Genomic DNA, 27,565 nt, shown 5'->3' on the forward strand with positions numbered 1-27,565 from the left:
TGCATTCTTGAAAATATTTTTGAAATACTAAACTTGCTACCTTCTAAATATCTTCATGTCATTGCATTTATTTGCATGAAAAATATTAAGTAAAATTTATAACTATGTGTTACCAAAACAAGCTTGGCTAACAGGTCCGACGACATCTTACTTTCATGAGTTATTTCAATATAACCGACGTTCTGGCATCGTCAAACTTTCATACGAGCTGAATTCCCCTTTGATTATCATATTTTCCAAGCAATAACTTATGGTGGTAATTTTGTGAAATGTTTACGGTTCACTTGTTCCTTTCCAGAGTCCTTCAACACTTATCCAGATTACCTTTGTGATTAAAAATCACGAAATTAATTTTCTTTCTTATTTATAAACAAACATTAAGACTTCCAACACTCAAGGCAAACGGTTTCTCTTTACAAAAAAACGAATCAAATGCCATGTGAGATATCTTTTAAAAATGAACTGTAATAGATAATAAAATGAAATTCGACATCCCTTAAACATTCACAGATATCACATACATGAAAACACACGATACACACGCAGGTGTCAATAACATAAATTCGTGTTAAAACAAAAAAATAATGCTCTAAATTACATTCCTTCCTTCCAATACTTCAAATCCATTTCTACATACTTCACCTCTCTTCCATCCTCTCTCCTTGACTAAACCGCATCAGCATACACTGATCCATATTTTCACTTTAACATTTTTATAAATCGTTGTATCCTAGAAAGACTGGGATACAACCTTTGACTTTAAATATATTGAGCAAATTATTTATCAGTTGTCTGCTAGGTGATCCCTTCTTGCATCCTCATTTTACGATACTCTTCTTTAATCTTTTTGCAGAACTACTGCCTTCGTAATCCGTGATTCAACTCTTCTACAATGTCACCATTAGCCATTACACATATTCCGAAACCCTGATAAAATAAAAGAGTGCAAAGAGAATTTCACTACATATTTAGGGAATCTGTGAAGTGGAGTTGCGTGTTATTTATATATAGGGTTCTCAAAAAGTTAACCGTTTAAAATGAGAGAGGATGTAAATATGAAAGTGAATTTAAATAAGTGATTTAAGGAGAAAGTGGAACTGAAAAAAGAATAAGCAAGTGAATCACAAAGTAAAAGCTGCAAACTGAGACTGGTTTTCCTGAGAATGTTGCCTTGTTAATGAAGTGAGCATTTTGAAGATTGATGTGTAGACGATATAAGCTAGGCAGATGTGATGATGCAAGAGTGGACAGCATTTGTGACAAATTTGAGCATGATTTGAAAGATGGAAAGGTACCAGGAGTTTACGTGATTATACGTGAGATTTTGGTGATAATGTGAAGGACTCTGTCTAATAAAACCTAGGCATGGAAAACAAATTACAATGTATAAGATAAATTGTGCGAGTCGTGACTGTATGAATAGGTCAGTTATTCAATTCAATGCATTCATTAACATTAAAGAATGCGAGGATCCTTGCAATGTCTAAATATTTCCTTCATCCTAAAAATCACACAGCGCAGAAGTATTTCAGGTGGTTTAAAGAATTCAAAGGTAATATCAGGCTTCTTATCCCCTAAATAACCTAGCTAAACTCGGGCCGTCTTTGAACAAAGGCCAGTGATGGCATACTGCCTACTTAATCTAAACAAATCAAACTGAAGTGAAAACTACTTCAATTCAATAATGTACATAGTAATCATATCACTGACCATCGAGAATAGGACAAATGACAAGTCTAGCACAAAATAGCCGAGGTCTTAATGCTAGCAATTTTCTAGGAAGAATGTATTTTTTGATCATTTGCATTTCAGTAAAAAAAAACCCTAAGAGAGTGAAATATTAACAGTGCATGTTATTGAAAGGTGGTCTTCAATAAGGAAATGTCTAAAAAACATAAGTTCGCTCGGCTAGTACGTATGAACCTTTGTTGTTTCACAAATCAGGGAAAGTAGTAAAGAGGATGAAAAAAAATCAGTGGTTTGGCAAGCATGGTGAGAAAAACGTACTAATGAACCAATAGTCCAAGTGCATGCTAAATCTGAGATAGATATTGCACAAGGCTTCGTAATTGATTTGAAGGTTATGAGGGTGATTGAGGAGATGTCTGCTTGTTTATTTCTTAGAAGCATACACGTCACGATAATATTATTTTCCTGAAAAAAATTACATAAATGTACCATACTTCAACATGTGCGTATAAGAAATACACACAAAAGATGATAGAAAGTAGGTAAAGACCCTTTTTTTCAGCTTAACTGTACAACAATGAAACGCAAATGAGTCCCCTTTTTTATCGCGTTAAATAACAGCAGGATCTGTCTAGACATCTAAATTACCGGTAAGGGTCATACGAGAAATAAAAGGCTTAATCGCTCGCCAAAATACATGCACAAGTAAACAAGGCCGCCGATAAAATTGGATGTGTCTAGACACTCAAATTAAGCTATTATTAGAAAACAGAAAGCAGACAAAAGAAAGGGAAGAAAAGGAAGGAAGGAAAAAACGACGTCATGGTCATGCGCTGGAGTAACCTCATTGTTCCTTATAAAAAATTAGGGTGCCTTCTTTTGATGTAATACTTCCCTAATTTGCATTTAAAGGAAGAAGAAATGACAAATGTACACGAAAAACGTAGATTGTACGTGCCTCGCTCTTCTTTCGTTTGTATCGCAGAGTGCAATCGAACATCCTCTTAAGAGAATGGAAAATACTATGTAAAACATTATCATCTTACATATTTCGCAAAACAATTCTATTAAAGACATAAGCTAAAGCCAGCAAACTGACAAATAACACTGACAACTTGAATATCACCCACACAGGCAACAGTCTTCAGTATTATCATTCACGACTTCCAAGACCTTCTTGCGAATGCAATACCCTGTAATCTTTCTATTAAATGAATTTGTCACCAGGGTACCTTGAAAATAAAAGGGACAAGACAGTAGAGAGAGAGAGAGAGAGAGAGAGAGAGAGGAGAGAGATTGAGAGGAGGAGAGATTGAGAGAGAGAGGAGAGAGAGAGCACCTAAACGAAAGGAAAGCTTTCTGGCATGAGATGAGAAGGTCTTCGACCCGCGTGATGATTCGCGTGGCATTAATGAATTTCCTATTGACATTTGTCCGTCTGGCGGCAGCAAGGGCTAAACACGTAATCATCCCAAACATCAATAAACGCCAACTTCCGCAAACGAGTTTGAGAGGTCCGAGATTTCGTGGGGTTCGTGACGTTTTGTTTTATATCCAGTAAAACTTGATTTCATGATTAATTACGCAGATTACTTTTAGCATACGAGATAGAGATCTGGCATTGGATGTATTCATTTATTACAAAAAGTAAATAAAAGAAGAGTAAAAAAAAATAAACTATATATATGTATATATGCATATGTGTGTGTATATATATAGATATATATATATATATATATATACTATATATATATAGATAGATAGAAATATATATATATATATATATATATATATATATATATATATATATATATATATATATATATATATATATATATATATAAGCCTCTGGGGACCTAAGTGAAAGATCAGTGAAGGTTTACATAAATGCTTAACTGGTAAAAGGTTGAAAATATACTAAAACCATAAATAACCCAAATATAGAATATTATTACGGGGTAAAAATTAATATTTCTTAATGATGAAATTCTTATACATAATGCACAGATTGGTTTTCTGTTTTATCGTCAGTTTTTTCTTCAGACGTTATTATTTGTATTGAAAATGATACCCCTTACGAATCTTACAGGTAAACTGCAAGAAGATTAAAGGCAGGGAGTATCAATGAAATGACAATACAGGAAAAAATGCTTACTATTGGTAAAATAATATCCGGGGGACACCTAAACAAAACTAATTTTACTATCCTTACTGTACTACCTCGAGAACTTTCTGTTTATGCATTTAAGAAGAAAATTTAAGAATTCTTATTTTTTTTTTTCACGGAAACATTTATAACCTAGTGCATTTCTTCAGAAAGAAATAGACGGAGAACTATTAACCATAAAACTTATTGGCCAATGACTGAAAACTTCCCATTTGGGTCCTTTACCTCACATGAAAATGATCTCGCAGTATATTTCACACTAAGCCAATTTCGCTTCGGCGTTAAACATTTCTCCTTTGAATAAAGGCATGAATGAAACTGAACTGCAATTTCTAATGCTATTACAGTCTAGTCCTAAGATGTAAGTCAACTCTTTTTACACCTGACTGACTTTAGTTTATTACTTCAGGTAACTCACTCCTTCAATCTCTCTCTTCCTCCCCTCTCCCTTTGCATTATCAGATATAATTGATTGTGCTGCAGGCAGTACCAAAGCCCCTTCTACTAATCGATCCGAGGGTTCATGATAAGGATAATTACCTCTCTCTCTCTCTCTCTCTCTCTCTCTCTCTCTCTCTCTCTCTCTCTCTCTCTCTGACATCTATTACTCACGACGCAGCAACCACATTTGCATTGTGAAATGGCTGCCACAAATAACTCGACTGAAACATAAATAAGGTTTTATTGTGATAATACTGAGCACATTTCCATAGATTCCATCAGTCTACCTGCCGATATATCAACAATACATCCAAGTCTTTTCTCTAAGCATACCGCTTTTTCAATGCTGATTTGAATATCCAGCTCACCATTAGAGAAAAACTGAACAAACAGATTCCTTCTACAACAGAATTCATTGAACGCGGAATTCATCTCTCCCATGGAGAGAGAGAGAGAGAGAGAGAGAGAGAGAGAGAAAGAGAGAGAGAGAGAGAGAGAGAGAGAGAGAAACTACACACTCGCACATTGGTTTTAGAGTTGAAAAAAGATGACTTTAACATAACTAGTTTCTACTTCTATCTGGCTTTCGGAACGTGCATACTTCTTATCGCGATACCGAAGATCCTCCACTGATGTCAGAGCCACAGACAACTGAAAACACTGCCGCATTAGTATACATAGGACAGAAAACGAAAAGTTTATATGACAGAGGAGACAGCAAAATCACTAAGTTTGGCTGTATGGATGATAAAAGGAATGTTGTTCCCTTAGTAACAAGAATTCTGACATCATTAAACACAAATTAATGGAGTAGTAGTCCCAAAACCGATCTTTTCTGTACTTTTTTAATTAAATATTTTTTTTAGTTCTTAATATTTATTAATAATTTTTAGTTCTTACTGTTTATAAATAAACTATCAGCCAAGGTTGATAGGCTGAGCTGGATGCTCGTGTCCGTACCATCCGCACGTAAATTAGTACGTAAATTGCGTAATAGTGGACAGGCTCATAAACTGTACGTGTCTTGGGCGAGAGAACAAGTACACAATGCATCGGCAGCGGCCCCAAGTGACGTCCTGCCCGCCAGTTTGCTCAGGTAGGAAGTGTTCACGAGAAAATTGAGAAAATTGTAAAAGCTCTCATTCAGCTAGAAGATGACAAAGATCCCAAGACATACTCTGATAGTTGTGCACTTCTTTCTGCAATCTGAGACAGAGTTCATTCTTGCACTCTGTATCCTCAAAGTCATTCTTGGAAACACCAACATTCTGAGCAGATATTTAGTCCAAAAATATGGATGTCATCGCTGCTGGCCGAAATGCTGGTCTTACCATCAGGACATTGGGAGAATGTCATAGTGATGATAGCTTTGACAAGATCTGGGAAAAGGCCGATCTAATCAGCCAGAACATAAAATCTTGGATTGAAAACACAAGATCCAACTTCCGTGATGCACGGGTACCTCAAAGAAATGATCTCGTCGATCGCAAGCCCGTGTAGGAGAATTGGCAGGGATGGATGAACCAACCACTGACACCAGTACAGCATCATCGTGTCAACACTTACTACAATTAAATTGTCAAAGTCCTGTCAGAATTGATAGTTCATTTCAAGAGTAATGATTAAGATGTTCTGTGTGCTCTTGGTGCAGTTTCAATAAGTGATTCACCATCAAAAAGCGACTATGAACTAATTGCAAACTTTTATGGCCTGGATCAGGATCTGATGGAAGCAGAGAAGAAACTTATCCTTGCGTTGAAGCAAAGGCGACAAGTGGTCATCCTCAAGGCAGCATCAGATGTCAAATTTCTACACGAAAATGAACTGTCAGAAATGGTACCGAGTTCATAAGGGTTGTATCTCTTTGGCTGTCATCCCTGCAATTCATATTCAACAGAGATGTCTTTCAGTGGACTTCGTTGGCTGATAGAAAAAGAATATGCTAACAGTGATTGAAGAAGACATGGACAAAATTATAGCTGTTTTTTGGCACAAGAAAGGGACGTGAAAAATATTTTTTTCAAATTTGATTTTGTGTGTAAGCCTTAAAAATAACTTTATTATGAATAGGAAAAGAAGCACTTTATTTTTCTAATCCTATTTCAATTTATTATGAAGGTGAACTATAATTTACTGCTATTTTTAATAATAACCATATTTATACTATTCAGCCATTGCAATTTAATTCAGTAGCAGCTATTATTTATTTAGTATATGACATTAAAAAATATGACCCACACTAATTACTCAGGTCATTTTCATACTGTAGGCTTTATCTAATACATGTAAATGTGGGTGAAATTGAGCAGTTAACTTCATTTTTACATGGTGTGCAAAATAAATGTGTAGTCTTCATGAAGTGTGACCGATTGATTATGAAATTTAGGTCTTCAAGACCAAGCGCCGGAACGCATCAGGATTATTCAGCGCCCTGATGAAAATGAAATATCTAAATTAGTATGATTAATTATGAATAAGTGAATGAAAAATGAAATATATATAAACTAGTATTATTAACAATGGATAAGTGAATGATAACAGTGTTAAATATGAACATAAAAAATTAACATAAAACCAATAAAAAAAATAATTATCGAAATTTTATATCTAAAATACATACTTTACAAAATAAAAATTACTAAAATCTTTACTAAATAACTGAAATCATATTTCATCAAAATACCCAGATCCTTTCGTATTATTATTAAAGAAAGGAGTTTTACCAGTCCAATGAGTCAAACTTGACTCTCACAGGGCTGGCCCGAAAAAGATCGGGATATAATCAATTCTAAAAAAAAAAAAAAAAAAAAAAAAAAAAAAAAAAAAAATAAAATAAAATAAATAAATAAATAAATAAATAAATAAATAAATATATATACATATATATCTATTTATCTTCAAATATAGTACTAAATCTAAGTGAATAAATGAATGAATAAATAAATATATATATGAAATCTAAGCGATAAAAAGAATTAACTATATATTAAATCTACGTAATTTAAAAAGAATTAGTAATAAAATAAAATCTTAGGTAAAAACTTAAATTCTATCAATTAAACGTGTATTCCTTAGAAAAGTTAAAATTCTAAAAACAGAAAAAACTACTAGATTCAGTTAAAATGTCAGAAAAACGTTTTCGGCCAAAACATATCTCTCTTTCTCGCTTAAAAACCCGACAAACAGAAAAAAAAAAATATGTTAATAGATAAAAAAGTATCACACTCACTGCACATGGGAATAGTGCCGTGAGGTGTACACATTAAAAATCCATTGGTCAATCTCGTATGGCCAATTCTTAATCGAGTCAATATTACCTCAGTTTTTTTGTCGTATTGATTAGATGACTCCCATGGAGAAACAGTTGACTTTAATTGTCTTAATTTATTATTCTGAGATACGTTGCTCCACAATCTTTGCCACTTTTCCATTGTAAATGTTTTTAATAAAGTTATGTAATCTCTAACGGGGAGATTAATATTCCGTTGAGGCAGGTTGACGGCTGTTTTAGCAGCAGTACCGCTCTTTCATTTCCAACAAACTCCTACATGAGCTGGGACCCAACATAATTCAATATCTACCCCTTCAAGATAAAAATTGTTTAAAAGTTCTTTAATCTTTAATACCAACAGGTTCTTATGTGAATAGCTTTGAGGGCTTCTATGGCACTTCGTGAATCCGAGTAGATGATAAATTTTAAATTTAGTCTTTTCTTCATGTGCTTTAACAATATTGATGGCTAGTAAAATGGCATATAGCTCGGAGGTGAATACTGAAGACTCTTTTGGCAATGATAACTGGCTCATTTTCTTCAAAGACACTGCAGCGCTTCTACACCACTGAAGATTTAGAGCCATCATGTATATGGCGTAGTGAGGACCTTTCCTTTGAATATGCTCTATGGCAATTTGTTGATGGTGACTCGGGGTATAGCTAAATTTCTTTGATAAATGAAAAAGATGAGAGCATATTCTTGTTTTTTCATGATCCAAGGTGGGGGGAAAAAGAGATGGTTGAATGATGTTCATTTTGATATTTGTTGACTGCAACAGCCTATTTGCTCTAATGGGGAATGGTGGCACATGATTATTTATCAAAATATCACTCTGAAAAAAGAGCTTTTTTGTAGGAGAACTTGTAGACAGAATATTCAATGCACTCCGCATTGTTACAAAATCCCGATGGCAACGGACAAAGGGGGTTCTCCAATTTCACATAAAACCGAGAGATTTGGGGATGAATCTAAACGCTCCACTACAAATTCTCAGGCCTCGAGTATGTATTGGATCTAAAGACTTCAAAGTTGCTTCAGATCCTGATCATATATTGGGCTTCCATAATCTATTCTTGATAAGACCAATGCCTTATATATCATCAGTAAAGTTGATCTCCTTGCACCCCATATTGTATGAGATAATTTCATCATTAAGTTAAGAGCACTATTACATTTAGATTTGATGTAAGATACATGTGCTTTCCAATTCAAATGAGTATCAAAGACCAGTCCCAAAAATTTTACTTTATCTTGGAAATGGATTTGTACATTGCCCAAAGTAAGATTTATATCTTGATTCTGTTTCCATCTACTATTCCTATAAAACATTATTGCTTGAGTTTTTTCTGCCGAAAGTCTGAAACCAACAGACGCAGTCCAAGCTTGTATTTTTCGAATGGCATTATTTAGAATTCTTTGCAAATGACGAAGATTGTTGGATGAATAGTAAATTGCAAAAGTCGTCCACATAAAGACTACTTTGCACTCCCTGTGGCATTTGATCTACTATATCGTTAATGCCAGCGCAAAAAGCGTTCCACTTAAAACACTGCCTTGGGGTACACCACAGTCAAGCTTAAAAGATCAGAGTAAATATTATCAATACGAGTTTGAAATGTTCTTCCATCTATAAAATTTCTGATAAAAATAGGAAGATGAGGTCCTCGGAAACCGTTATGATGCAAGGATTTTAGTATCGAGTACCTCCATGTTGTACATCAATGCCTTCTGAATGTCAAAAAAATAGGGCTATTGTGATCTGTTTTCGTTCAAAACCTCTACGTACATAATTTTCCAGGTGTGAAAGAGAGTCCAAGTGGATCGCTCCGATTGTGAGCCAAATTGAGAATTTGATAAAACAGTATTACGACGCAAGCACCAATTCAATCTATAATTAACCATCTTTTCCAGTAATTTACAAAACACAACTGGTTAGTGAAATTGGTCTGTAATTATCTGGATTACTAGGATCTTTTCTGCCTTAGCTATTGGTATTACTGTTGCATGTTTCCATGCCTGTGTAAGTAGGTGTTGGGTCCAAAGATGATTATAGAAATCTAATAGATAGGCCTTGGCTAAAGGGGCTAGATTTCTCATCATATCGAAATTTACATTATCTTTTCCAGGGGCTGTTGAGCTACAGTTTGATAATGCAAATTCCAACTCTTCTTCAGTAAATCTTTTATTGTAGTAAATATCTTCTACGTATCAAAAATTCATGGTATTGCTTTCTTCTCTTCTTTTAAGGGGGCTCGAAAGTGGGCATCTAAATTATCCATACTGCTTTATGTTTTTTCAATATACGACCGATAATATTAGAGATTGTCTGAGTATCATGTATTAATGAGCCATTATTGCATTAATGCGTGTCTTGCTGGTCTGCTGTAAGAACCGTTAATCTTCCTAAATTTCTGCCACACCTTCTGCATAGAAGATTATCTGATATGCTTGACACGTATTTTTGCCATGAAATTATCTTGCCTTTAATTACTTCCTTCCTAAAATTTAGCAGAAATCTTATTGAAATATGGTTTTCAATACACTAATTTCTATGGCTATGTCAACTAATTTGTTTATTGTATTCCCTAACATTAGGGGACCTGTACTCAAATGTTTGAATCTTTTATTTAGGGTTTCTAATTTTCTTCCAATTGCATGCTTTTCGTTTATCAGTTGGGGTTAAGTGTCTGACCACCATGGGACCGAATGTTTCAACTGTCGATTGCCAGTCAGAGGCATCGATTTATCAGCCGCTTGTGTGATAAAATTCACAAAGTCGTCGTTGTTTTATCATGGTCCTGGGAATAATCAAAGGCAGGCACTTGCCTAGTGTAAAACTTGAACTTATCCCAGTCAGCTTTATTTGTATTATACGTTGGATCGGAGAAGTTGGTGTATGTCCTAATATGGTAATCAAAATAGGAAAATGGTCACTGTTAAACAGGTCATCTAGGACATTCCATTCAAACCTATCAACAATACTATTGGAACAGAGTGTTAAATCAATTGACGAATAGGTGCCATGAGTTTTTGAGTAGTAAGTGCTACTCTCTGCCTCATTCAATATACAGAGGTTTGGGATCATTCATCATCTGTTTTCGACCTTTGAACCATCTGTGTCAACATCAACACAATTGGTGGATCCCAGATGGGATTGTGGGAGTTAAAGTCTCCTAATAATAGGAAATTCTCTTGCCTTTTGGGGAATACTTTAGGTAGATTTTGCAAATTATAGTTACAAGAGGGTTGATTGTACATATTATAAATATTAAAGGAGTTATTATCTAAATGTAATCTAACTCCAGATAATTGAAATTCTGAGGTTCTAAAGGATATAGCATCGTAAGTTACTCTGTTATGAATATAGATTGCAGTTCCTAATGTATTAGCAGAAGGAACTGAATGAGATGCTAAATTGTAATTTCCTATTGATTGAACGGTATCATTTGTATGCTGTAAGGCATATTGCAATTGGATTATAATATTTTAATAGTCTTTGAATTTCCCCTTGATGTAAAACAGGGTTTTAAAGACCATTAACATTCCATTGGATTACGTATGAATTGTACATTATGGTAGTGGAGGTGGAATATCACTAGGTAGAGTATTGTTTCTGCTTATTTTACCGGGAATGGGTTTCTGTTTAACTGCAGTAGCAGTATTTTTTGAATTAGGTTTTGTCTTTTTTAGCTATGGCTCCCTGTTGGTTACTTCGATTTCGATTCGTTTCCTGAATTTCTTTTGGATTGTGATTAAAATTTTTCTAGAAATTTTCAAGATGAAGGGTTGCCTGTTGCACGCTTCTTTATTAGATGGTCAACACACATACAACCAGTGTTGTGGCTTTCTAATTTACCATACTGGTTTTTATTTTTGTTCTTAGTAAAATTGTCTATTAGATTACATATTATGTATACTTATATTTTTAAGGTCATTGAATTCGTCTAAAAAACAATCATTACAGCCACAGGACATTTTGTGGGTTGTTTTATGCCCTGTTGGTGTTTTTTTATGGGATATCATTGATTTACTAGTTTTTGCCTAAACTGGTGAGGGATTTATTTCTTCAAGGGGTACATTGTTAGTAAGGATTCCTTCCGCTTCTTGAGAACCGTGTGCATTTGCGTGTACTTCGGCCTTTATCACATGGGTGGTAATATGATTGTCTGATACATTAAGTTCAGATCCAGAGGTTGGGAGTTGAGGCAATGTTACTTTTTCTGCTTCAATTGGGTTTGGTACATGAGTAGAAGCCCTTTCAGGTATGTATACTTGAAGAGTATCTTCTGTTGGTTTTGTTAAGCATATCTCATTATTCGATTTTTTTTGATTTGGGAGGAGTTGTACTTTCAAGTACACGTTTTTTTCTTTCTGACTTTGCTTTTGGGATTTCTAGTTCCACCATCTCCACTTCAGAAAGTTCTTCCGTCTCTTTGGTGCTGTCATCAGTGGCAAGTATGTTGAATCTGTTCTGTACAGAAATCTGCTCTTCTTTTTTAGTTTGATTTTGGGTAGTAGTGTCATTCTTTTTTCCAATTATTCTATTTATATGCTGGCGCGTTTTGGTAATGATTGGGAATACCAGCGTCAATGCAAGAATTGGATTCTGATCGACTTGATGAAGAAGTAGAGTTATCAGGAATCCTTGATTCTGCACCAGACAAGAAATGAGAAACTTGTATATCATCAGTTGAATGCTGATTCTTGGATGCTACTTTCGCATAAGTCGAATTATTACCTAAAATATGTTTTCTTGCAGCTTTATAGGTGATATGTTCATTATTAGCAGTATCTATTATAGTCTGTTCTAATTTATACAGAGGACATTGCCTTGAGTTCGGAGAGTGAGCTCCCTCACAATGATAACAAAATTTTTCGGATACACAATCTTTGGAGGTATCGTGGAATTCAGAAGCATTATGGAATTTGGAGCAAATGAAGCATCTTTTTTCATTGGTGCATTTCCCAATAACATGACCAAAATCATAAACACTTGTAACACTGCATTGCATAGGTCGTGGGTGGAATTTCTTGACAGCAATGCTCAAGTGGTCCTGACTTTTATTTTAATAGGTCTGGAAGATAGGGTGTGGTAAATATCAACAAGATGGCATTGTTATCTCCTGGTAGCTTTTTAACTTATAAACAGAGAGGGGCATCTCTTCAGTATGTCTTCATCAGAAAACTCATATAAATCTCTACAATATATTAATCCTTTTGACTGGTTGAAGGTGCTGTGAGGATAAACTTTCCCAATGCTATCTGAATCAGAAAGGTTTTAAAATTTTCCTCAATAATACTGCTTGGGATTCATTCCCAGCCTTAATTAATAGATTATATCCAAAACGCTTCAAAATTTCTTGAGGAATGGTACCAACTTTCTTCTCAAGGCATTCGTATCCCTTAATGATGTTGTTGCACCCTTCCTTGTACGAAGCAACATACCAAATTGGCTCAGGTAATACCCTGGGAGCAATTTTCTGGGCATCACACAAGTCAGAGTACTTTGGAATATAGTCAAATTCAGAATCCAAAACGTTTTGAATATTATGCAATTTTGCACAGCCAGAAAATCCGCAAATGTTGCCACTTTTGATATTGGAAAGGGCAACCATAGCTTTCGGAATGATCCTGAAAAGTTATATATGCTTCAAAATCTTTTTTGTCTTTTGAGAGTTTCAGCTTCATCCTTTCAATCTCTCCGAATGGTTTAAAATGAGTGAACAATTTTTCATAATTCATATCAAGTGCAATGCCCGTACAATACAAGTCTCTACAATTTTCATTTGCACTGCCAGATTTTTTAATCCCCTGGCATCCTGGGGATGATCCTTTCGTATAACCCATAAGGTTATCTACCTCAACACCATAATTTAAAATTTCTAAAATATCCTTCCCAGCTATTAAGTACTTTACCCGAAGGGGATTAAATCTAGGGCAGTAAACCAGCATATGTGCACAACGGATGGCTGACCATCACAGTGACCACAAACTGGGGCACTGGCTCCTTCTAAAATATAACTATGGGTGAAGCAGGTATGGCCAATGCTATGCCGTGTTAGGATGATTCATGAAGTGTGGATTCTTCGTTCACACACACACACACACACACACACACACACACACACACACACACACACACACATATATATATATATATATATATATATATATATATATATATATATATATATATATATATATATATAAATAATTGGACTTACAGGCAAAATATATTTTAGCCAGAGTTCAACAATCCCCGATGAAATGGGTTCGGCACGCCAATGATAATGTGCACCAAATAACTCAAAAATATCACCAGCAGGTTCTATTAAATACTTTACTGCATTACTTGATAGTCCTCATGACAAGTCAAAACTTGACAGACGTCTAACATCGTGTATACAGTGACATTAGTAATTATTCTAAATCATATCACTCGCTCAGTATATGGTTCCCGAGTTTTGGTTTTGAGTGATCAACTTTCAAAAGAGATAAGTTACCTTTTTTACTGGGCTGAATTATAATGTTTACTTTAATAATTTACACAGAAGCAGGAATGGAAGACAGATTATGTCAGATGATATCGATTTCTGACTTAATGTAAAAAACTGGAACACACAGACCCTTGTTCAGAAGATTTCAAGACTGTTTTACGCCAAATTTTTCCCACTAAATAAGAATGATATAGAGTGTATGCAGTCCAACCCAAGTGCGAGTACAGTCACTAGGGCCGAGGAACATAGGCAACACTTCAACGTATACTTTAATATAAGGATACGTAGTTAGCATGGATGTAGTTATGTCCTTCCTGATTTTGGGCTTAGTTTTATCTTTCTCCAGAAGTGATAATTATTTTTTCCCCTGTAAAATATAGCTTTCGTTGTAAAAATTTCTACAGAAGCAGGAATGAAAATTTTAATAATAGTATATACAATGTAAAAAAACTAAAGCACATATACCTTGGTTTCAAAGTTTTTATGAATTTTTTATGCCAATCTTAGAATCTAACCCTTTTCTTACTAAATAAGAATGATATGGAGCACACACAGTCAACCCAAACACGTACAGTAAAAGAGGAGTAAATTAACATTATACGTAATTAGCATAAGTATGTCTTTTAAGATCCTTGCATGAGCAAAATTTTAAATGAGCACTTGCGGCCGCTTTACACGCACGCACACACGCGCGCGTGCACACACACACACACACACACACAATGCAGGTTGTACACTAAACCATTTATAATCATTAAGAAACCCAATTATAATTTACAAGTTCATCATCTGATGATTCTTCAAATAACATTAGAGTACTTCGGTTCCCCTTGCCTCCCTAGAAAAAGTGATCTCCAATTTTATGCTCGACAACAACTGGGCGTTAATATGGTAACAAAACGATTATTATTCCATGAATACATTCACAAAAACAAATAGCTACCCACGTACCGCAAACTGCTTTTAGCATTACAGGATGCTATATTTGTGGGCATACTTATCGAAAAAATAAAAATTAATTGTAAAGCATCTCAAAACAATTATATGCGTGCTTTCGACAAGAGAATACGAAAGGACAAACGTATGAAACTCAAATGAAAAAATATAAAATTGAGAAAAGTTTATATATATATATATATATATATATATATATATATATATATATATATATATATATATATATATATATATATATATACATACACACACGCACACACACACACACACATATATATATATATATATATATATATGTATATATATATACACACACACACACTATATAAACATACATACAAAAATACATGTGTACGTATGTATGTATAATGTGGTATTTATATGCACAACTGAGTGTATTTGACTGACTGACCAGATTGTGTAAGGTATGTCTAGATGAAGGAAAGATTCTGCAGGAATTGATGCAAAACTTGTTCCTTTGTATATGTGTGACCTATAATTATAGTGATATTATATCATATTAAGAGAGATGACAGAAAGACTGGCGAAAGAAGAACGCTTTGGGTTGGCCCAATGGGTGTTTGGACCAAGTATTTTATAAGAAACAGATGTGGGATGAAAGTTGGACGAAAAGGGAAAAAGCTTGTGTTAGATTCAAGGTGTCCATGAACTATGGTATAGAAGATAAGTTGCTGAGAGCGATTAATTGTTTTTATGATGGAAGTGAAGCATTAAGTTGAAATTTGCAGCCACGAGAATTGACTGGTTTGGAGTAGAAATAGGGCTGAGTCATAGGTTTTTATTATATTTTTGGATGGAGTGATCCACAAAACTAATCAGGTACTAAAGATGTAGCCGCAAAACTGTGATTTAGATTGTGAAGGAATTGATATGGCTGATGCCCAACCTAGAGTATGAATTTTAAAGTATTTGCAAAAAGAAATTTGAGATTAAATGTAAGGGCAAGGTTATAGGAGTAGAAGGAAATCAAGAATATGGAGCTATGTACTTAAATCAAGGTAGGCGAAAAGAAGCAGCTGATTCCTATTGACATTAGGTAATAATTATGAGAGGATGTATACAGAAGATAGGGAGGAAGCGTGGTAGTTATGGAAGCCACGGTTAGAATGAAAGATTGAATTGTTCAGCTAGGCATCCTCTAAGGAAATGAAGTGTGAACATTGAATATGAAAGGACGAAGGCTGAAGCTGTGGGAGTGATTTGTTTGTGGTGAATATGTGCCGCAAAGAACTGAAAGGTTTGCAAATTGCGAATACGTAGAAGTGATAAAAAGCTTTATGAGAGCTAATTCGTTAGATTAATGACAAAGAAGAGGTAAACCTTTGGTGTATTTTTAAATATATAATAGGAAAATATGCTGGAATGGAAGGGACCTCAACATCCAAGAAGCATCAAAGTACATGCAAGATTAGGAGAATGAAGAACCTTATGTAGGGGGTTTGATGCGATACTGCCAAGTGTGGAGGTTTTCTGCTGTGGGCTCATCCACAATTCATCACTTGAAAGTACGGTCGGCGTATAGATCATTGTATTGTCTTCCAACCCATGCTAGGGAGGATATACGTATGTATGATATTTAATATTATATAAATATATATATATATATATATTATATATATATATATATATATATAATATATATAATATATATATATATATATATATATATATATATTATATATATATATATATATATGAATTGTGGATGAGTCCTTTGTGCAGAAAACTCCACACTAATTAACAGTACATCAAACCCCCTACATATGGTACTTTATTCTCCTCCATCTTGCATGCACTGTGATGCTTCTTGTATGCCGAGGCCCATTCCATTCCAGTAAGTTTTTTTATTATACATAAATACACACATACATATAATGTAACGTATGTATGCATGTATGTATATATATATATATATTTATATATATATATATATATATATATATATATATATATATATAGCACAGCTATTCAACAAGATCCGCAACTAAAACGAAGTGAAAACTAGGAGATATTCACATACAAACTGAAGGCATATCTACTCTAAACTAGTTACGACAAAAAACCAAGAAATGAAAGGGATCCACCCGATGGATCGAATGAGGGCCGATAGGAAGGCCTCCAATAATATGCCAGAATGATGGTTATGATGAATAGTATATTTGCGTGTTCATGTAGACGGTATTTACCCGTGTAGTATTACACATACAATATGTCCATTCTGTATACGCATATTCTTTGCATAAAAATAAACATAACTTTTTAATGCCTCAGTCAACACATAAACCTCGGCTACGATTAGAATAAATACTAAATTAATACTGTCACTCATATGCTTACGCTGATTCGCTCACTCTTGTGTCTGCTTAGGAGCAGCATCATTATGGGGAATTATAATGACTAGAAACACGTCGCTCGTAGATATTTTCGAAATATTCGTGAGAGCTTTACCTTCGACATAATTACACCCACGCAAGGCTTTCTTTCCTTTCCTAGTTGAAGGGGTCTTACTCAGCAGGGAGTCTAGCAAGGAATCATTTGTATGATGACTCATGCATGCAAATCATAAGGTAAGCAAATATAAACTAAAGCAAGCACAGGGTAATTAAATTACCAGTGGGCGCGCACGCGCACGCACAATTGAGAGAGAGAGAGAGAGAGAGAGAGAGAGAGAGAGAGATTATCAACCTGTAAACTTGATGTATATTTCACAGAACCTTGGATTCATAAAAAAGGTTGCCTTAAAACCATAAAAACTATTTATGTATTAAAACATTCATGTACCTAATTACTTGGACAAAAGAAATCTACAAAGTTATTAAATACAACTAGATCACATGTCCACGCTAAATACCTGTTAAAGCATAACTAATAGGCTGAATATGTTTAACCATAACACAAGTACTTTGCAGTAATCAAGTTGCCTTTGGGATAAGCTTTACGAAACGTTTCAGACAATAAAAGTTTCCATAAATTCACCAATGATGATAAACAAAATTATCAGGCTCACAAAGAAATTCCACTACTATTGCTATTAAGAGAGCTAAATCTTAACGTGTTGAAAGACAAAGCTTAGGATTGAAGACGCTCTCATATAAAGTACCCCGTTTAATTTCAATGTATTCCATGAAGTAACTTTACCAAAATATCCACAGGAAAAATAAATTTTTTTACAATCACAGAAACGCCCATACACACACACACACACACACACACACACACACACATATATATATATATATATATATATATATATAATCTACAAGTAGTCAATGTCAAGAGTATTATTATATTAATTATCTTAAAAATCTTATAAGCTCTGACATAGGGTCCAGGATCTCTAGTCTTTAATGGGTCAGAGAAGCAAATCCTTTCTAAGAGGCAAAGATCGCCTTTCATAGCTAAACAATGTTTAACACTGCTGTTGTGTCATCTTTCAAATGCCAAGATGTAAAGCCTCTCATCCTCGTTGATTGTTTTTACTAAGAGCCACTCGTAACTTACACAGCCCTACTAAGTACAATGCAGCTGGCAAAAATAGCTGGTGTTTTGTGAGCAAGTAGCAAGTATCACGTACCATACCAAGAGACCCGCTAAGAGAAAAATAAGACGAAGAGAAGCATTACCAAAGGAGAGACAAACAAATCGAATACACCAGGGTAGCATGACACAGCCATTAACAGGTCATAAAACTACTTCAGTGATGGCAGTTGCAACCCCTCTTACACACTTTGTATGCACGATGTGATACAGGAGTTGAACGAGTGATGAAAGTGAGACAAACAGTCAGAGTTAATACCTCAAATCTAAAAACATTCATCGAGTGTAATAATAACAATAATATATATATAGATATATATATATATATATATATATATCAATATATATATATATATATATATATATATATATATATATATATAGATAGATTGAGAGAGAGATGAGGATGAGAGATGAGAGAGCGAGAGAGAGAGACGAGAGGAGAGGAGAGAAATGACCGTATGACGCTGAAAGATAAAGTAAGATAAATTGTACACTATGACACCACTTCTGAATTAACAAAAACGTGTTTTAACGCATGAAATAGAAGGGCGATTGATAGACCACAATATGAATATCGTTTTCTCAGTGATTCCTTAAAATTAGCTGAACGCCTGTCTTAGCTCCTAACCAAAACATCTGTTCAATAAGAGAAATGATGAGTTAAAGTGTTGAATAAAATTGACGTCATAAGAAAATTATTTTTCTTTACCACTATTAAATACTCTATTATGCTACCATAAAAATGAAGGCAAAACATAAATAAAGAGTGATATTTCCAACAGATAAAACTAGACTACAATAAAGACATTAATTCGCTAAATTACAGCGATGCGTAATCACAATACTCAGTCGATATATCGAGTGACTTTCCGCTGCGTACTGAATCTGGAGAGAGAGAGAGAGAGAGAGAGAGAGAGAGAGAGAGAGAGAGAGAGAGAGAGAGAGAGAGAGAGAGAGTGTTTAAGCAATATTCTTCCATTGCTCTGACGATCTTGCTTTATCAGTGGACACTACAAAATTCAGTAATAATACATTTTCGTACATTTGTTACAGAAAAGCTGAAAGAAAACAAAGAATAAAGAGAATATGAATGGGACTGACATAATAAAAAAAGTTGCCAAGGTTAATACAGACTTACTTGAATTAAGCATCCAAATTCGTCTAGTCACGACTTTACATTTATGCCAGTAGTTTTCATAAAGGGGGGAAGTAATTTTAGGTAGGGATAACGAAAAGAAACATAAAATCTACAATTGCATCAGAAGCCTTCAAACATCGACATTCTTTTGTTTTCAGGTAAACAAAAATAAAAATTGAGTTTCATCTTCTCAAAGCAGTTTACAAAATCACATGGTTGTACGTGGACTACCAACATGCGAGTATTAATTTAGATATGTAGATTAACCGGCTCTTAAAATTTTAGCTCGCCGTCTCTCCTAAGCTGTCTATTCGTTGGTCCCTACATACCCTCGTTAGCGATGGAAGCTGATTCACATGACGACGTCTCTTTGTCTATGAATCACCAACAACCCCAACAGGCAGCTTCGATGACTAGCTGAGCTATTTTACAGCAGCCCAGAACTGTCTCCCATTTCTAAACCACCGCTGTCAAGGTGGATGAGATCAGAATTCTGAGAAACACAATGGTGATTCTCGGCAGACATAACACTGTTGCTACTACCCTCTTCTCCCGATTCTTATGTCATGGTTTTCATTCTATTTTTTTCACTCTGTCTCCCTCTCACCCCCTTGTGTGTGTCTCATGTCAAGACCACAACAGTTGCTCCGCCACAAAATTCATATCTAAATAATCCACCTCATGAAGACTCCTCGGGGTGAATGAACTGCACTGCACACACACACACACACACACACACACAGAGAGAGAGAGAGAGAGAGAGAGAGCTCAGCCTTCCTTTTCTTCTCCATGGAGGCACTTGAAGACAAGAACTCTTGACCATTTACAAACGATGATGGCGGGTTTTACAGCCGACTAGAATTTCGTTACATCTATTTCTTTTCCCTTTTTGTTCGTTTCTTGAAGTCATGGACACTTAAAACCGACTATCATATTTGTATCTATGTGTTATAATACAGGAAAAACAGTAATCGTTATCGACGACTTGGAAAATATATGAAAACTTACTCTTATATAACTTAACCCCGCCTACCTACTAAAATAATGATGACAACTGCACAAAAATCTAATGTCCTCAAGAAATGGTAAACCCAAAAACATCAAGACAAAATGTAGCATGAATTCTATGATTTATTCTTGTTCGTTTACTCTAACTACATTTGCAGACCCAATTGGCAAACGCTCGAAAGAAATATTCATTTACAGCATTAAGGATATTTACCATCACCTGAATCAATTTTCGTCGTCGTAATTTCTTAAGGATTCTCTCCCTTCGATTCCACAGCAGGGAAGGCGAGTAGAAGAAACCTCGTCGACGTATTTTACTTCCCTCACCAGTCATCATAGGAATAAATTTCTATATTGCGCGTGTGTGTGTGTGTGTGAACTGATGACCAAGAGTGCGTCGCCAATGGACCTCGAAACCAGCCTGGAAAAACAAGTGAAAAACGAGGGCGCGCTAGTCTAGAAGCGGGAGAAGGGTGGTGTAAGCGATATACAAGCAAAAACATTATTGTTATATAAATAGGGTAGCGAAAGTGGTAGGAGACTGTCTCTGCGATGTCTGGGAACAGAGCGACGCTGTCGATGCCAGACGGGAGATTACGACTGAGACAGTGACGGATGAACACCTCTGCAGCATCTGGGAGGCATAGGGCACTTTTGTTACTTGGCTTGGGAATAAAGCAGTCTAGGAAGAATTTACCTCTTTGATGGGTAATCAGAGGCCATTATTAGGCTACGTACAAAAACAATCACGAGAAAGTCACGAATAACACCTGCTGTACAAAATAAACTATCTGGAATAGCTAGCGCTATATTTAAGAGCTGTTTTCTAAGCTTACAAGAACCTTACAAAAAATCACACGTAAAACCACACATAAGTGTTTGGCTATTGAGAGAGACTTTAACTTTGGAAGATTTTTTATAGCAAAACTAACTGCAAGAAGAAAAATAAGAAGTAAACTTAAAGAGTTATTATATAAGGTCCGATCCGTTGCTTGGAGGCAAAGGAAACAACTGCTGAACCCTCGAGAAATCTGAGCCATGTCTAATAAATATGAAGCCAACAACCGCGTCCCTAAGAAAAACCATCCGTTTTCATATTCCTCGACGCATTACCAATTACAGGCTCTTGCTAACACATTACTTCATTATACAGTAAAGCAAAAGTAGGGAACTTGGAGGTGGCATACACTCAATAACTAATAAGATAGTTAAGGAAAAGCCTACAAGGGCTTCCTTTTTTTTTTCAAGCATAAAAACCCAAACTATTATGTTCATGCAGTACCTAAGAGCACAACGATACTTTTCAAAGGCAGCCTTGCAAAATATATTATAGGGTTCCTCCAAGATATGCCAATATTTAACGTTTACTCCAGTAAAAATGAGGATTGAGGTGTCAAGTTTTCGAACATAATACAAAATTTAAAAACGACATCAAATACAGGTATCATAATGAAATTTCTTTGTTTATACTGAACTAAAGAAAGGATTCAGGTTTATAATCAAAGGGTCTTCTACGCAGCCACCCCCCCCCCCCTCCCCCCCCCCCCCTAAGAAAAATAGACAAAGCCACCATAATATTTCAGAAGCATGAACATGCACGAAAAACAAGGTGAAAAAATATATATGTATATATATATATATATATATATATATATATAATGTATGCTCCTCGTTGGACGAGTGGGTTACATGCTCGCCTACCGATTCGGTAGTCCGAATTTCGATTTCTTGCTCCGCCAATGTGGAATCAGAGGAATTTGTTTCTGGCGATTAGAAATTAATTTCTCGATATAATGGACGACGTAAAAATATCTAATTCTTCTGGCCAGCCCTAGGAGAGCTGTTAATTAGGTCAGTGGTCTGGCTAAACTAAGATATACTTATTTATATATAATGTGTGTCACATTAAAAGAGGTGGTGACAAATGGAAAATCTAGAATTTGTGGTCGGAAGGGAAAGAAACTTAACCTCTAATTTCAGAATTTTCATAAATTATTTCGAGAAGGGGGGTGAACGTCCATCATGAATTTTAGCTATTGTACTTGTCCAAACCAAAAACATTTAAAATTCACGATATCATAATTTGTTACCTAATTACACTGATAACAATGACAGTCTGACGAGTTCAATTAGACAAAAGAAGGGTCGGGTAAGATGCAGTATGGTAAAAATGCGTGTGAGGGTAGGATAACTAATTTTACACCAACAACATAATTAAATTATAAAACAAATAGAAAAGAGATTAACGCAAACTTCTCACTTCTTAGATATCAAAGACTTAGATAGCAACATGCCGGTGACCTCCAAATCCCCAGATGGGATGAGGCTCTTACGTTTTCGGTTACCGAGTACGACCGCTTATAGCCTAGCCACCTAACAACGTCGCATCACGTACGATGATTTTTCCCAGGCTTTAAGAAGCTCTAATAATTGCTAAAACCAAAAAGAAACGAGTTCTTAAATAGGGACAGGATCACGAGGAGGTTTGTGAGTAGGTATGGGAGGGTTGATTGGGTTGGGAAGGCCCCTACCTCTTTTGTGTTTACTTTGCTACAGGGGAGTGCATTGATGAAGAGATATCTCGACCCTCCATGTCCCCTCGGCTACTTCTACGATGAACAACAGGCTTTCAACATTCTCAAAACAGCTGTAAAAAATACCGGTTGGATGTGGAGCGCCCTGGTCTCTCGTGTTAAACGCAGCTCACTCATTTTCCTAAAACGATAAGCTTGCCATCACGAGAGAAAAAGTTCGAAGAGGAAAAATATTGAAATTTATGGATGGATATTTTTTCACGCAGGTCACGAATACTGAATGAAATTAGACAAAAATACAAAGCTAAAAATGGGCACAAATTTACTATATATACATATCATAAATATACATAAATAAATATATACATATATATATATATATATCATATATATATATATATATAATAGATATATAATGTAGATATACTGTATAGAGATATATATATATATATATATATATATATATATATATATATATATATATATATATATACCCACACACAGTGTATGTGCATGTAATTATGTAATATTTTGGGTATATTCTTTCTCGTTAATTCGCACTAAATGTTTATGAACTAGTCTAGTCTATTAGTTTGTGTCAAAACTTTCCCATTTCCAACACTTTCCTTAACTTTAAGGACAAAGTTGTGAATGATTTGAACGAAAAGACAAAAATTTCTGTTGTGATGGTCCACTATCTATCGTTAAGACGACACTTACTTCGGTCGTTAATTCCTCTATCATATGGGCTGTTGTACATAACCGTACATAACTTACGAGCAGCAGTACTCGTATCTCCAGCTACTCTTCTCACCATTAAATCCGCCATTTTAATCTTTCATCAAAACTAAACTACAACCTAATAAACTCCGACCCTTGCTCCTAAGATTAACTTTTGAATATTTTTCTTAGAAACTGGGTATTTCCAACAATCACGCTCATTTCCAAATAAGTTTCCACATCTCTCAATGCTCATATATTTTAGAAACCCTGCTCTACCATATTAATTACATAATCAAGTCAAAAGAGAGACACTGAGTTCCAACAGAACCTGACCAACTTCACCTGGAATTCAAACCCAGTTACTCTTGATGGTAGCCAAGTATCTCAATCATAAATTATAGGTACATACAAATATATATACAGTATATAATGTATACAAAAGTACATTACATATCATCAGCCCTTTCATAAACACTGCGATTGCTTGCACGCAACCCCGAACTTACTAGATATAATTGCCCCAAAACAGTAATACAGTTTTTTTTTACATATCATCGTCCATCTTTCATTGTCAGCCCTGCTACAAATATAAAACAAATACTAATTCATCTCAACAGCTTCCTTTCTTTTCTTCCAATTTCATTGATCATATACGTATATTTCACTTCTAAACGGAGGAACAAGCTCATCAGTTTCTTCACTCACTCAAACTTTTGCTTCCATAGGTTCTTGGGTACCCTGGCACAGACTTTTCCCTTCCATTTTTCACCTATTCTGTGTGTTGCCTCTTCTCACATCCTAGCATTTCCCATCACATTTAATCTATTATGCTTCCACAAACCAGAAACTGCATTTTCCACTATCTATGCTTACATTCATTACCCTATACATCAAATGCCCATCTAACCCCGCAACGTCTCTATATTGTTTATGTTCGCTTCCAATTTCTCACTCTTTCACCGGTCTCTGCAACTTTTCTTTATTGTCATCTTTAATTCTGTAACTTCTACAAAAGGCAGTCAAACATTATTCCAGTTTCAACTTCTATCAACACACACACATACACACACACACACACACACATATATATATATATATATATATATATATATATATATATATATATATATATATACATACATACATATATATACACATATTTTAAATATATTTTCCATCCCCATTTCTGCCAAAGGATCTAAATATGATGGTCTGTTCGAAATGAAGTACATTATGCCAGGCACCAAAGCAAAGCGTGTGGCCTTCATTTTATTTTCGAGGTCAAATCCCCTTCTATTTGAATTCTAGCCGACCTGCACACTACAATTTTAAGTTACTTTAGGATCAATAAAATTTCGTTGCATTTAAGTGCTAATTCTTAAGAAACCCCAAATTGGCCTCAGTTAAGCTGATAAAATTCTGAAAATACTCGCTTTACACACCCAACACAATTCTTTCGACTGCACACACAAATTGTTGTTAAACCCATAAAACAGAGCCTTGGCGAAGACAATCATTCATTGCACGTTTGATTATAAATTCTAATTTTAAGAATAAGTACTCTGATCTTCAAAAAATAAACAAAACTGCAAGGAATAAACCGCTGCGCGACAGAGATCAACAGTTGCTACGTAACCAAACACGTAACATCAAAACGTACTGTGCGAGTGTCTCTTCACGTCTAGCAATGTATTTAACTCAATTTGTCAGTCAACCACTTTATGACGAGAGAGAGAGAGAGAGAGAGAGAGAGAGAGAGAGAGAGAGAGAGAGAGAGAGAGAGAGAGAGAGCTATTTCTTACAATACTGAGTCTTTTGGTACGTTCTGTTTGAACTCACTGCATATATAAATCAAATATTTATGCATGTACACTTATTGTTGAAAAAAAAGAACAAAATTGAATTCGGTTAGAAATAGTTGCAACTAAACAAAACTAGAGCCCGCATTGGATTCAAGATGGTTTTAACTTGTCAAACCCAGTTCCATCGCAGAACCTTGTCTTTGAAAGAATACACACAAGCGGTAGAGAAAAATATTTGAATGCCACCAACTTAATTAAAACTTGCTTTTGTGAAGAAACTGAATCTACTTGATGAATACCACCAAGGTGTCCCATACGGTGCGTAATTTGTAAATCAATGATCTTATATGCAATGATAGTGGGCTATAAACTGACACACTCAACTTTCGAGCGTGATGATTTCCTGTTAAAAGCATAAATTTCCATGACTATAGAAGTGCACAGGGCATATGGCATACATTATTTATTGAAGAAATCAGTAAAGCTGAACGAATGTCCATTATCTAAAGAGCTAATTTCAAATGAAGGTCATCACTTATGACTATATCAAGGGAGTCTTTTTGTTTTATTTTTATTTTCATGAACACGTTTAAAACTTTAGTCTATAAGAAATCTGTCAGCCAAACAGATTATACTGATTGATCCACTGTATACGAAACCTCCCTTGTTTTTTTTTTTTAAATTCGCAATGGTTGTCTTCCAAGTTTACTCATTATAATTCAAATAACACGTTTTATTTTTATCAGTGTATTCTTTTCTCTTGGAAGTTTCAACGTAATACACAAAGACTTTAATAAAAATATTCAAACGACAGTTATTAGTTTAAATCCACAAACAGTAAAAAGTAATGAAAGGATTCTATGAACACCTATTACCATTCCAATATTAAATGCCAAAGTCACGATTATACTTTCTGTTGACTAAATATGACTGAGAATTTACATAATAGTTAAATAAATTTCTGAGAGCACGATCCCTATTTGTTCATTCTTACGATTCTCAAATCATGTCTGACTGTTTTCCCACATTATGTTAAATGACGACTGAACATTTATATATGCATTCTAAACTTTCACAATGCAACTATTCAACTTAAGCTGACGCGCAGAAACTTTAAAGTGCGAGAACCATGGGTGCGATACATTATATGCACCCTTTATCTGACGTCATGTAACTTTTACTTTCTCATACATATGGCCATCTCTTTCTTTTTCTTTTACTTACCACTGAATGTTTAATATCTTAAAAACTAAAGTTCCCTATGAACTTTCCTTCCATATCTCTTCTCAGCATTTACTTCTGAATGATTTTCCTACTCAAAAGATAACATTTTTAAAAGACGAAATCATTTTCTTAATATCTTTCTTCCCCCATCAGTTTACTGCCACTCACTTGATTAGCTATCTGCTTTCTTTTTTTTATAACAGTATTGGTTAAACGTGATAGAAAAATTTGCACTTTGCATTATTATCCTTTAATCTGTTTCTTATATCTTTAATCTATTTTGGGTAACTATTTCATCTCTTATATATATCTAATTATTTTAAAACTACTTGCGTAACTATTTGCCCCCATGTGATGAATTCATAGATTTCTTGCCTTATTTTCGCTCTAAACAGGTGGGTATTTATACTTCTTTTTTTTTATTTACCAAATACCACTTTTCTATGAGGTGCCTTTCGGGCAGTTACAAATATGAAACGCGCACTTCTTAAATGCTCAATCAAGGACGATCATCACTTCCCAATCAAAAAAGCCCTACTTACACCGCGTT

The 27,565-nt window shown here is 34.8% G+C and overlaps 1 protein-coding gene across 2 annotated transcripts in view; it reads left to right on the forward strand.

The window, feature by feature from the left end:
• The window catches only part of LOC135212096 (growth/differentiation factor 8-like), a 99,149-nt gene that overhangs the window by 41,889 nt on the left and 29,695 nt on the right, over positions 1 to 27,565 (forward strand). The gene's annotated exons all lie outside the window — the stretch shown is intronic.

This window comes from Macrobrachium nipponense, chromosome 40 (assembly GCF_015104395.2).
Source record: "Macrobrachium nipponense isolate FS-2020 chromosome 40, ASM1510439v2, whole genome shotgun sequence".
In the NCBI taxonomy this organism is placed as follows: domain Eukaryota; kingdom Metazoa; phylum Arthropoda; class Malacostraca; order Decapoda; family Palaemonidae; genus Macrobrachium; species Macrobrachium nipponense.